This window comes from Physeter macrocephalus, chromosome 7 (assembly GCF_002837175.3).
Source record: "Physeter macrocephalus isolate SW-GA chromosome 7, ASM283717v5, whole genome shotgun sequence".
NCBI classification, from domain to species: domain Eukaryota; kingdom Metazoa; phylum Chordata; class Mammalia; order Artiodactyla; family Physeteridae; genus Physeter; species Physeter macrocephalus.
Window position 1 is genome coordinate 63010544 of NC_041220.1, and position 10863 is coordinate 63021406.

Sequence of the window (10863 nt, forward strand, 5' to 3'; positions counted from 1 at the left end):
AATGAGGTCCAAGAAGCACAATGGCTCCTAGGGATTTTATTTGTTTCCATTGACTCGATACCTTTGGCCTTTTTGTGTATTTTGTCTTCAATAATTTAAACAAATACCTAAGAGAAAATGGTAACTCTTGTCACACAATATGTAATACAATATTTTTATTTAGAAGCTATATAATTGATGATTGTGGTAAATAATCATCAGAGCCAGTTCAAGAAGGAACCAGATACACTGGCTTCTGCAATCTAGGTTAGGCATCTTTCAGAGTTACTAGTCTTTGTAGTGCTTTGCTAAGATTGGAAGTCCACCATGTTTACCTGGAGGCCTTCAGGTTGAGTCCACATTCTTTAAAGGGGAGTCCAAAAGACTACAGGCTACAACTCCAGACCTGAGGGCTCTTTCAAGGAGTTTTAGTGAGGATTGATTAAGGCAAAACACCTAGATTTCTTCAGGACTTACAGATCCAAGGCCTAGAACTATTTGCAGCAACTTAGACTGAAGAGGATTCCATGAGGTATCTCTGGACCCGTGTGCTATTCTGTGTAGACTCTGAACCTCTAAATGAGAGTCAGCCTAAAGTCATGGGCTTATACCTTCAAATATCAGGAGAGAAGGGTGGTAGGAATAATCGTCTGAGGGAGTCCAAATGGAACAAAATCATAATAATTTAAAACATAATAATTAATAAAAAATAATTTCTAAAAATGACTGACATTTATTAGCTGCTTTACTTGTCATATCTGTTTACTCATTACAATATCCCTTAGAGATACTATTATCTTCTCCATTTTACAGACAAGCAAACAAAAATATTGTTAATTGCCCAAGGGTCTCATGGATAGAAAATGGAATTTTTCTGTGTCAAATGCAAACTGTTTGAATGGCTCAAGGTAGAAAAAGCGGACATTACTGTTTAACATTATCTTGTTCTTGCTATGGTAAGGATATTCACATCACAGTTTTAGATCTGGAAGATGCCCTTTGATTTAATGGTAGGTAATCAGAAACCCCTAAAGGCCCATTTGGCCAAGATGACCAAAGCAAAGCTCTCCCATTAACTCTTTGATATTAGAATTCACGGTGTTATGAAGGTTGAATTGGCTGCTACAATCATACCAGGAATCTGCTACCATCTAGTGGGTCAGCTGAGTAATTAATTTTTTCAAACACTTTCAGATGCTGGGCATAGAGCAACAACAAACACACACACAGTATACTGTTGTCAGAGAATTTGGGGTGAATAAAGAATTATAGAGGTTATATAGTCCATTGTCAACATTTTACAGATGGGAGTTTTGGGAGATTGAATGAAATCTCCAAGGTCACACAATATGATGGTGGCAAAACTAGGATAAAGCTCTGGTCTCTTCGCTTTCAATTTAGTGTTCTTTTTCTCTGGTACTCCACCAATGGGAAAGAAGGATTCATTTCAATTCACAGAATACAGAATGAAAGTACTTGCCTGAAGTATTGTGAGGCTTTAAGTGCATATAATGTCATTCAACTTCCCATTTTGGCAGTCAGTTCTTATATTAGTAGAAGGAAAAACTGGTGTATGTAATATGGATATTCATCTATATCTCCATATCTGTATATTTTATGGCTATGTCTGTACCTCCAACTGTATCTATAATCTTTTTTCTAAGGTTAACATTAGAATAAGTTTCCATTTCTTGGGCCCTTGATAACTTATAATATCCTAGGAGTACGCTGGATGGCAGTAGACTGCCTGGTCAGTATTTTTAAAAGTTACTAAAATAAAAAAACTTTAGTAAAGTACACATAATAGAGTATACAGCATACATTATATAAAATACACTTTATGCTATTGTAGTCATAGCAGTAGAGGAGTTATGTAATAAGTTTCAATGATGCTTATTTCAAAAACAGATTTTTATTTCTACATTTGATAACTTAATTTTGCGTGTCAGAAAGCATACAAGATCAACCGTGATAAACTTTTAAATATTTAAGAACCGGTTTTTTGACTCTATGCTTGAAATGGACAGTAACTTAAAATGGTGGATTCTTCTCTCTTCCTCACATTGGCTAGTTTGTTTCTTCAATTCTTTTACCTCAAACAATGTATTGAATATCTGGAGGAGTTAAGAATTGTTTATTTGGTGGTGTTACTTTGAAACACAGTGGAGCCAGGAGAGTGAGAAACACAGGCTTCTACCAGGAAAAAGCATTTCTTGTGTTTTGGGGGATGATCTTGTCTATATGTGAAATATTGGAGATTTAACACAAATTTTTACTTCTTTTCTGACTTCTCCAAGCCATTCTCATAGGTGGAAGCCATTATCAAATGTCTTATTTGTTATCACCGTCAATTTGGCAGTATGCTGGACACATTAATAAAAATTCCACCGCATTTTCAGCAATTTTATAACGACAGAAGAAAGAGAGAGAGGGGGGGTGGGGAGGAGGGAGAGAGGAAGGAGGGAGGGAAGGAAGGAAAGAAAGAAGAAAGAAAAACAAAAACCTTTGGATCCAGACAAAAATATATTAAATGGGCCTGGCTATTAGAATATATAGGTAGAAAATGCCTTTCTGACCAAACCATGAACAACTTCTATCATAACTTTGGGCATAATTTAGAGAATTTGGTCTTCCTAAACTACCAGGCCCAAGGGGCAGAGACAGTGGTGTACAAGTTGAGTACATGGGCTCTGAGTCAGATTACCCAGCTTTGAATCCCAGCTGCACCACAATTTACTAATGGGTAGCCTTCACCTAGTCACTTAATCTCCCTTGTGTCAGTTTTCTAATTTATAAAATTGGCATAATTATTGAACCTATCTCACAGAGGTTTCTGTGTGTGTTTTGTGTGAGTGTGTGAATATGAGATAGCACAGTTAAAGTGTTTTGAACAATGCCTGGCATATAGTAAACAATAATTTTCAGCTATTAAAATAATTCTTATTAATGGGCTCTAGTTAGAGATCTTGAAGTAATCTAAGTCTAGCTTAGCTCAGTGGGGTCATGACTCACATAACATTTCTCTTGAACTAATCCCCATTCTAACCATTTAGAACTAATTCTGTGCCTTGGAGAATAGTTCTTCAATGTCTTGTAAAGAACAGGGCTTTCTGTGAATGTGTTAAATTTGACTCTGCTCTGTACTATGCGGGGGCTAGCTACCACAGCAGGATGCAAATTAGTCTAATGCTGGAATGATTATTTCTTTTTTTTTTCCTCTGTAATTGTTTGAATTGCTTGACATCACAAGAGTAAATGACAATGTAGGGTACCCTTCAACAGCATACAGACAATGCTAAGTTATGGCCTAGTTCTTGGCTAGCTGGTCCCTGGGAATGATGTCTTAATGACAGGTGGGGCCTGGCCCAGAAGACCTGGACATTGGAGCCCTGGATGACTTACATTGGAGAACTCCTTGGGATACCACATCACATCCTCCCCATCTCTCTCAACTATTGTTATAGACCATGGGAGCGGCCTTGGACAAAGCCAAGGACAGTGTGGACCTGAACTATACATCGTGTGTAGGAGTGATAAAGTCCTGGCGTCACATTTTGGGATTTCAGACCTCATTTCCATATCTGAGCTAGAATATATTTTCTTACTTGTTGGATCTCAAGTGCAGAAGGTGAGTTAATGATAGTCATACTCCTCAGTTAATGCATGTTCTCTTCTTTAGTTCATGTAAGGCCCAGCTCTTATTTAATTTATCCCCATTCCTCATACCACATGTCCCTTTGCCTATAAATAACCATTCTATGTGCTTCCTATGTATACTTTCATTGTGTCTGTTCTTATTAAATACAAAATTTTGTTTTGCATTATGCATTTTAAATTTATGTAGATGGCAATGTGTAAAAATGACATTGCATTTCTTGTATTTTTTGTCAGCACTATGATTTTAAGATCAATGCACATTGCTATACGTACATCTTCTGATGGTTCTAACATCTGTGTAATATCCCATGGTGTGCATCCCTCATGTTCTACCTGTTTATTCTTCTAGGCTAGGGCTGGATATCCAGTTTTTTTTTTACTGTTTCCACAACAGTATCCTTCTACATATTCTCTTAGGCACCCATGTGAGATCTATCTATCGATCAATCGATCGATCAATCTATTGATCTATCTATCTGTTTCCTGGAACAGAATATGGAGTCAGAGTTTGTACCTATATTTAAGTGACTAATGGCCTCTTAGAACACATACAGCAGGCTGCACTCCAACCAGCAGTGCACTGAGGGTTCCTTTATCTGCAAATCTCCAAAACCTGCATTATCCAGTTTTCCAAGTTCATTCAGTCTCACAGAGGTAAAGTGATATCTCACTGATGTTTTAATTAGCATTTCTTTGACAACTAATGAGTTTGACTATCTCTTTATATGCTTGTAAGCCTTTTGGGCTTCCTCACCAATAAACCACACTTTTATTAATAGGCTTTATTCTTTAGAAGAGTTTTAGATTTAGAGAAAAATTGAGCCGATAGTACAGAGTTTCCGTATTCCCTCCCCCACCCCCATAGTTTCCCCTAATAACATCTTACATTAGTATGTTACATTTATTGCAATTAATGAACCATAGTTTATTCAGACTTCCTTAGTTTTCACCTAACATACTTTTCCTGGTCCAGGATCCCATACAGGGCACCACGTTACACTCCGTCTTCATATCTCCATGGGCTGTGATGGTTTCTCAGACTTTTCTTGTTTTTGATGACCTTGAAAATTCTGAGGAGTACTGGTCCAGGTATTTTGTAGAATGTCCCTTAATTGGGACTTGTTTGATGTTTTTCTCATTAATAAATTGAGTTTATGGAGGAAGACACCAGAGGTAAAGTTTCATTTTCATTCCATCACATCAAGGGTACACACTATCTACACAATTTATCACGGTTGATGTTGACTTTGATCACCTGGCTGAAGAGTGTTTTTCAGGCTTCTCCACTGTGAAGTTTATTTTTCCCCTTCTTTTTCCATATTGTACTTTTTGGAAGGAATTCACTATGCAAAGTCCGTACTTAAGGAAGGAGCATCTACATAACTTATTTGAAATGCTTTTGCAGGGGAGTTTTATTTCTTCTCTCATATTTATTAATTTATGCAATCATTTATTTATATTAGTATGGACTAATTTATGGACATTTATTTTACACTTTGGGTTATAATCCAATACCACTATATCTTTTCCATTTTTTAATTTTTTTATTTTTTTTTTATTTTGTGATACACGGGCCTCTCACTGTTGTGGCCTCTCCCGTTGCGGAGCACAGGCTCCGGACGCGCAGGCTCAGCGGCCATGGCTCACGGGCCCAGCCGCTCCGCGGCATGTGGGATCTTCCCGGACCGGGGCACGAACCCGTGTCCCCTGAATCGGCAGGCGGACTCTCAACCACTGCGCCACCAGGGAAGTCCCCACTATATCTGTTTTGTTCCAGACTTCACCACTGTAAACTCTTTACATTGGCTCCTGTGTCCCTTTGACTTACCCCAACCTTTGTGTTTTTTCTTTTTTCCTTTTTTTTTGACACTTTCATTCTACCTAGAACTACAAGGGTCGCCAGGCTGATTTTTAATATTTCCTCCCCAGTCCTAGAATAGCCAGTTCTCCAAGAATTCTGAGATCCCTTTATTGGAGAATGGCATTAGAAACAAAGATCTGGGTGCTAGGTGTGTTCATTGCTCCTGGACTGTTGTTTCCTTTAGGGCTTCTCAGGTGACAGAGCAAGCAAATGTATGTGTGTAAACTAACCCCTGTATAGACACACATGTATAAATATTTCTCTGTGTGGCCATCTGTATCTGCCTTAAATTAAGCATGAGTCTTACTGGTATCTTCAACTCTAATCCATTACCGCACTGATCATTTCTGCCTCCCCCCTCACTTATTTGTAAACTTCCTCTCCAACAGTGAGAGACTTGGCTCCTACTAACCTCCATCCACTTAATTGTTCACTTCCAGAATACATGTATAGCAGTATCAGAATTGTTAACTTGTATCCCCATGGGAAATAACTTTATCAACTGGAATACAGTGTGTATGTGCAATTCCTTTTGCCTTTAGTCCTACAGACTGCATTCATTTCTCAAGTTATGTAGGTTGATATCTTCTCTATCCCTTTAGTGAAGTTGTTTCATACATGTGTAATACGGTTAGATTCTCCTGTCACAGTCTGTATTCTTTCCTGGGATCCTCGACCTCCTAGGTGAAGATTTAGAATTGCATACATTAAGGAAGGTTCACTATTTGTGTTTTGTACATTTTTATGGGTTTTGAAAAATGTATGTCTTTTATTCACCACTACAGTATCATACAGAATAGTTTCACCACCCTAAAAATTCCCTGTGCTTCACCTATTCATTTGATTGATGCATTTTTATTCTTTTCTTTGTGGATTTTGTCATATTTTCTAAATTTTATTGCCTTGCTGGTTTTAGGTTTGCAAATATATTCTTTATCTGCATTTGGCTGTGAAATTTACCGTGGTATCCTTTGTTGAACAGAACTCTGTAACATCAACATTTTGCCTATGATTTGTCTCTTTTGAATTTGTATTAGGTAGTTCCTGATTCCACATTACAAATATATTTACCTACATTTTTTACTAACTCCAGAGAATTATCTTTTACTTTAAAGTCTTTAGCCCATTTGCACGTAGTCTGCTTTGCATGTGCTGTTTGATAGGGTTTCAATTCAATTTTTCTACATAATTTAAAAATTCTACACCATCCAAAATAATCCAACCTTTTCACATTGATTTCTGGTGCCATTACTATCGTGTTTTAAGTTTCCGTGTATATCTGGATTTCTATTTTATTCTGTTTAACTCTTTGTATGTTATTACACTGTTTATTATTTTTATTATGTCCTAATATCTGGTTATGCACATTCCCACACATTACACTTTCTTTTTTAGGCTTCTTTGTTGTAGACTTTATATTTCTACACCCATTTTCAAGTAAAGATTTTGAGTGACTGATAAAAAATTAATCTGGAATTTTAATGGTGATTGCATTTAATTTATAGATAAATTTGGAGAGAATTGATATTTTTATGATAGCAAGTCATTCACTGCAGGAGCATAGACTGTCTTTTCACTTACTCAGGCTATCTTTTATGATTTTGTTAGAGTTTTAAACTTTTCTGAGTGCATGAACAGATTTTAGAAGCTTTCCTCCAGCTTTCTCTGCCCAAGGATGAATCCACTACAATTCAATGCCCCTCTCCACTATGTTCCCAAGTTCAAGATAGCCTTCAGGGGATCCTCCAGCCTTCAGACTCTCCAAGGATGCTCATTATTATTATTATTATTATGGTTGTTAGTTCTTCAAATCATGTTCGTTTTCTTTCACAGTTTCCAGGCTTGATTCTGGAGAGAGGGCCAGCAGCTGATTTAGGTCACCATACTGATAAGCCTGGGTGCAGTTTGTTGTTGTTAAGCCTGTTTGGATGAGGCAGCTGAGTATTGCTTTTGTGTGGGGGGAGAAAGGGAAGAAGTCACTTACTTGATTCACTTTAGTACCTACAAAATACAGACCTGACCTGAAACTGCAGGCCCAGGTGTAAGAGTCCAAATGGAGGTCCACATTGCATTTGTCGAAATATTTGAAAATTTGAAATCAAGCTGACAAGCTGTTAAATAAATAAAGTATGTTCTATCCTCCTTGCTTGGCAAATATACCTTCATAACAACCTGAAAATCTAGGTTTAAGTTTAAAATCCTTAGATGCCTCCAAACTCTGTACTAGAATTTGGCAGAATGCAGAAAGCCAGCCTCCAGCCCATGGCCTGTCCCTGTTTCCTTCCCACTTTGAATCTGTCCAGCTCTCTGATGATCTCATTTACACGCATGTGCAGACCTTGGCCCACATGTCTAAACCATGTCCGCATCTTCTGCAAACAGCTGCCTCTTGGCCTGCTGACAGTGTGGTCTGCCTGGAGACCTGTGCAGGTGCTGGAATTCTGCAAGGAATTCTGGCATCCTAGGTCCTAGAGTGAGGTCTGGAAGGAGGAGAAATGGATTATTGGGTGGGCATATCCCTTTGGCCCCTTGGATGCCTGGCTCCATGGGGAGGGTGCTGGCTGGACGAAGGCTAGAACAGGATACCTTAAGGTGTGATGCCCAGAGCTGGCGCTTTGTGTACCAGGTCTAAGGGAGGTCCTGGTCAAGAACTAGTGTTGCTTTCAGGCTTTGAAGAAAAAAATAGAATTCCTTTCATTTAAATTCTAAAGAGACATACTTGTTGCTTCACACGGTATAGGGTAGAGCTTTCTGTCTGAGAAGTAAAATGAACTGTGTATGTTGAGAAGAAAGACATCTCCCCGCAAATGCCTTTTCTTTCTGTTCTACTTGATAGTGCAGATAAGAATCACAAGTTCCCTTTTTCTCAGCCCAGCTATTAAATGAGAATGGAATGACTTTAAACAAGGCTGGAAAGTATGTGGATGATGACTGGGGAAACAGCCCACCTTTTAACGAAACCTCACTAAGTGTGGATAGTACAGTTGTTTTGAAGTTGTGTTATGACCAGTTTTAAAATCAAATGATGTGTTTACTTATCTGTGTATGGAAAAAAGTGCTCAATTCTGAAAATTCCACATCACTGATGTTCTTAGCATTTTATTCCATGGGTAAGATGAATCTTTCATTAAGGAGGGGAGGGTGAAGAGGGCAAGGTATAGACCTTGTTCCTATATTGTAAAGATTATGCTCTGAACCAGCAGTTGCACAAATCATCCTCTGATTGGGAGGGGTCAACAGTACCGTATTTCATATAAAGTAGCAGAAAAGGCTCAAATCTCATAGGTACGCAAGTCAGACAGAGAGTGGAGCTCAAATGATGGGTCATTTATCATCCTTCCTGTGCTCAAATGCTTGTGAAGTAGATGAATGGCGACTAGTGGTGGCCTCATTGCACTTGGAGGACAAACAAAGGCATGGAGATCTTGTGGGTAATGCGCTCTGATAGCCTGAGTTTCTGGGTAGAAGTCTGGTCCTTTGTCTGGTGTTTCCTTTATACAATCCATCAATTTAAGCAGAGGGGTGGAGGCAGCGACTGGTTTCACAGACAGGTGCTCCTGAGAGAACAGTCTCTTTTTCTTAGTTAAGTATTTAAACCATAGCACACCCTGGATTCATGGTTCTTTTTCAAAAATAGCTGAGAAATAGAAGAAAGCTCTGGAAGATCTATTTTCAGGAACAGTGATTGATGCTAAATTTTTGGCAATAACGGTGCTGTTTTATTTATTTTTTTAAATTTATTTTAAAAATTTTATTTATTTATTTTTAAAATTTAATTCATTTATTTATTTTTGGCTGCGTTGGGTCTTTGTTGCTGCACGCGGGCTTTCTCTAGTTGCAACAAGCGGGGGCTACTCTTCGTTGCGGTGCGCGGGCTTCTCACTGTGGTGGCTTCTCTTGTTGTGGAGCGCGAGCTCTAGACGCGCGGGCTTCAGTAGCTGTGGCATATGGGCTCAGTAGTTGTGACTCGCGGGCTCTAGAGCACAGGCTCAGTAGTTGTGGCTCACGGGCTTAGTTGCTCCATGACATGTGGGACCTTCCCGTACCAGGGATCAAACCCGTGTCCCCTGCATTGGCAGGCGGATTCTTGACCACTGCGCCACCAAGGAAGTCCCAACGGTGCTATTTTTAAATTTTTAACGTGTCAGAAAAACTTTCCTCAATGTTTGCATTATATAACGATGGAAATGCTTAGAGCAATAGCAATTTAAAAATGCAGCTGTGCTAATGACAAATTATATAATTGACTTTATATAATTGCCAATTGATGAGAGTATTGATTTTATTTGAATCAAAATTAATCACAGGTTTCATCATTGCTGTCTTTTGAGTTAATAAACTGACGATCCTTCACAATTTAATTCTCTGCTTTTTATATAGAAACAATCCATTAGAATTAGAGTAACAGCTGAGTATAATTGTTGATTTAGCTTGAGTATATTAGGTACCATAACTGGAAACATATGAATGACAATGAGCCATATATATGAGAGACCAGATGAGAAAAACTTATTATAGATTAGAACTCATTTTTTTCCCTTCTATGTTAAGTTTCTAGCACTTTTGGCCTTACTCTGAGTTTATATTAACTTATTTTCATCTGACTAATTTTATAATATCTAAATTTATTCTGTGAATGACTTCTCAGATTATTGATATTGAAATTAATTTTTAAAAATGTTGATGATTTTGTTTCTGCTCAGCACGTCTACATTTGACTTAGGCTTCTATTTACATTATTTCCCCAACCTTAGGAGTCTTTTGTTCTATTCTGCGTGGCCACTGCCAATGACAAATATGTCGATCTTAGAATTTTCCAAATGACTAAAATTTATCTTAGATTCTTTCACTCTATCTGGTGGTGCCCCTTCTCCTTCTCCAAGGCTTTTCCTAACTCCTTCAGTTATTCCATTCCTGAACAACTCAGCCATATTGGGGGGTCCATCTGAATATCTGAATATTCCCTTGGGGAATATATAGATAGACACCCCCCCAACCCCATATGGCTGAGCCAGTTGCTGGTTGTTCATGGCCATCATCTGTTCTTACTGTTCGTGTCCTGTTCTGATTAGTTAGGACCTATGGCATATCAATTGTTAAATATTTTGAATCTCACCCCCATTAATGGCCTTTGGCCTCATTCCTTTCCTAACAGAATTTGTTTTTTTTTTTTTTTTTTTTTTGTGGTATGCGGGCCTCCCTCTGCTGCGGCCTCTCCCGTTGCGGAGCACAGGCTCCGGAGCGGAGGCCCATCACGGGCCCAGCCTCTTCGCGGCATGTGGGATCCTCCCAGACCGGGGCGCGAACCCGGTTCCTCTGCATCGGCAGGCGGACGCGCAACCACTGCGCCACCAGGGAAGCCAAGA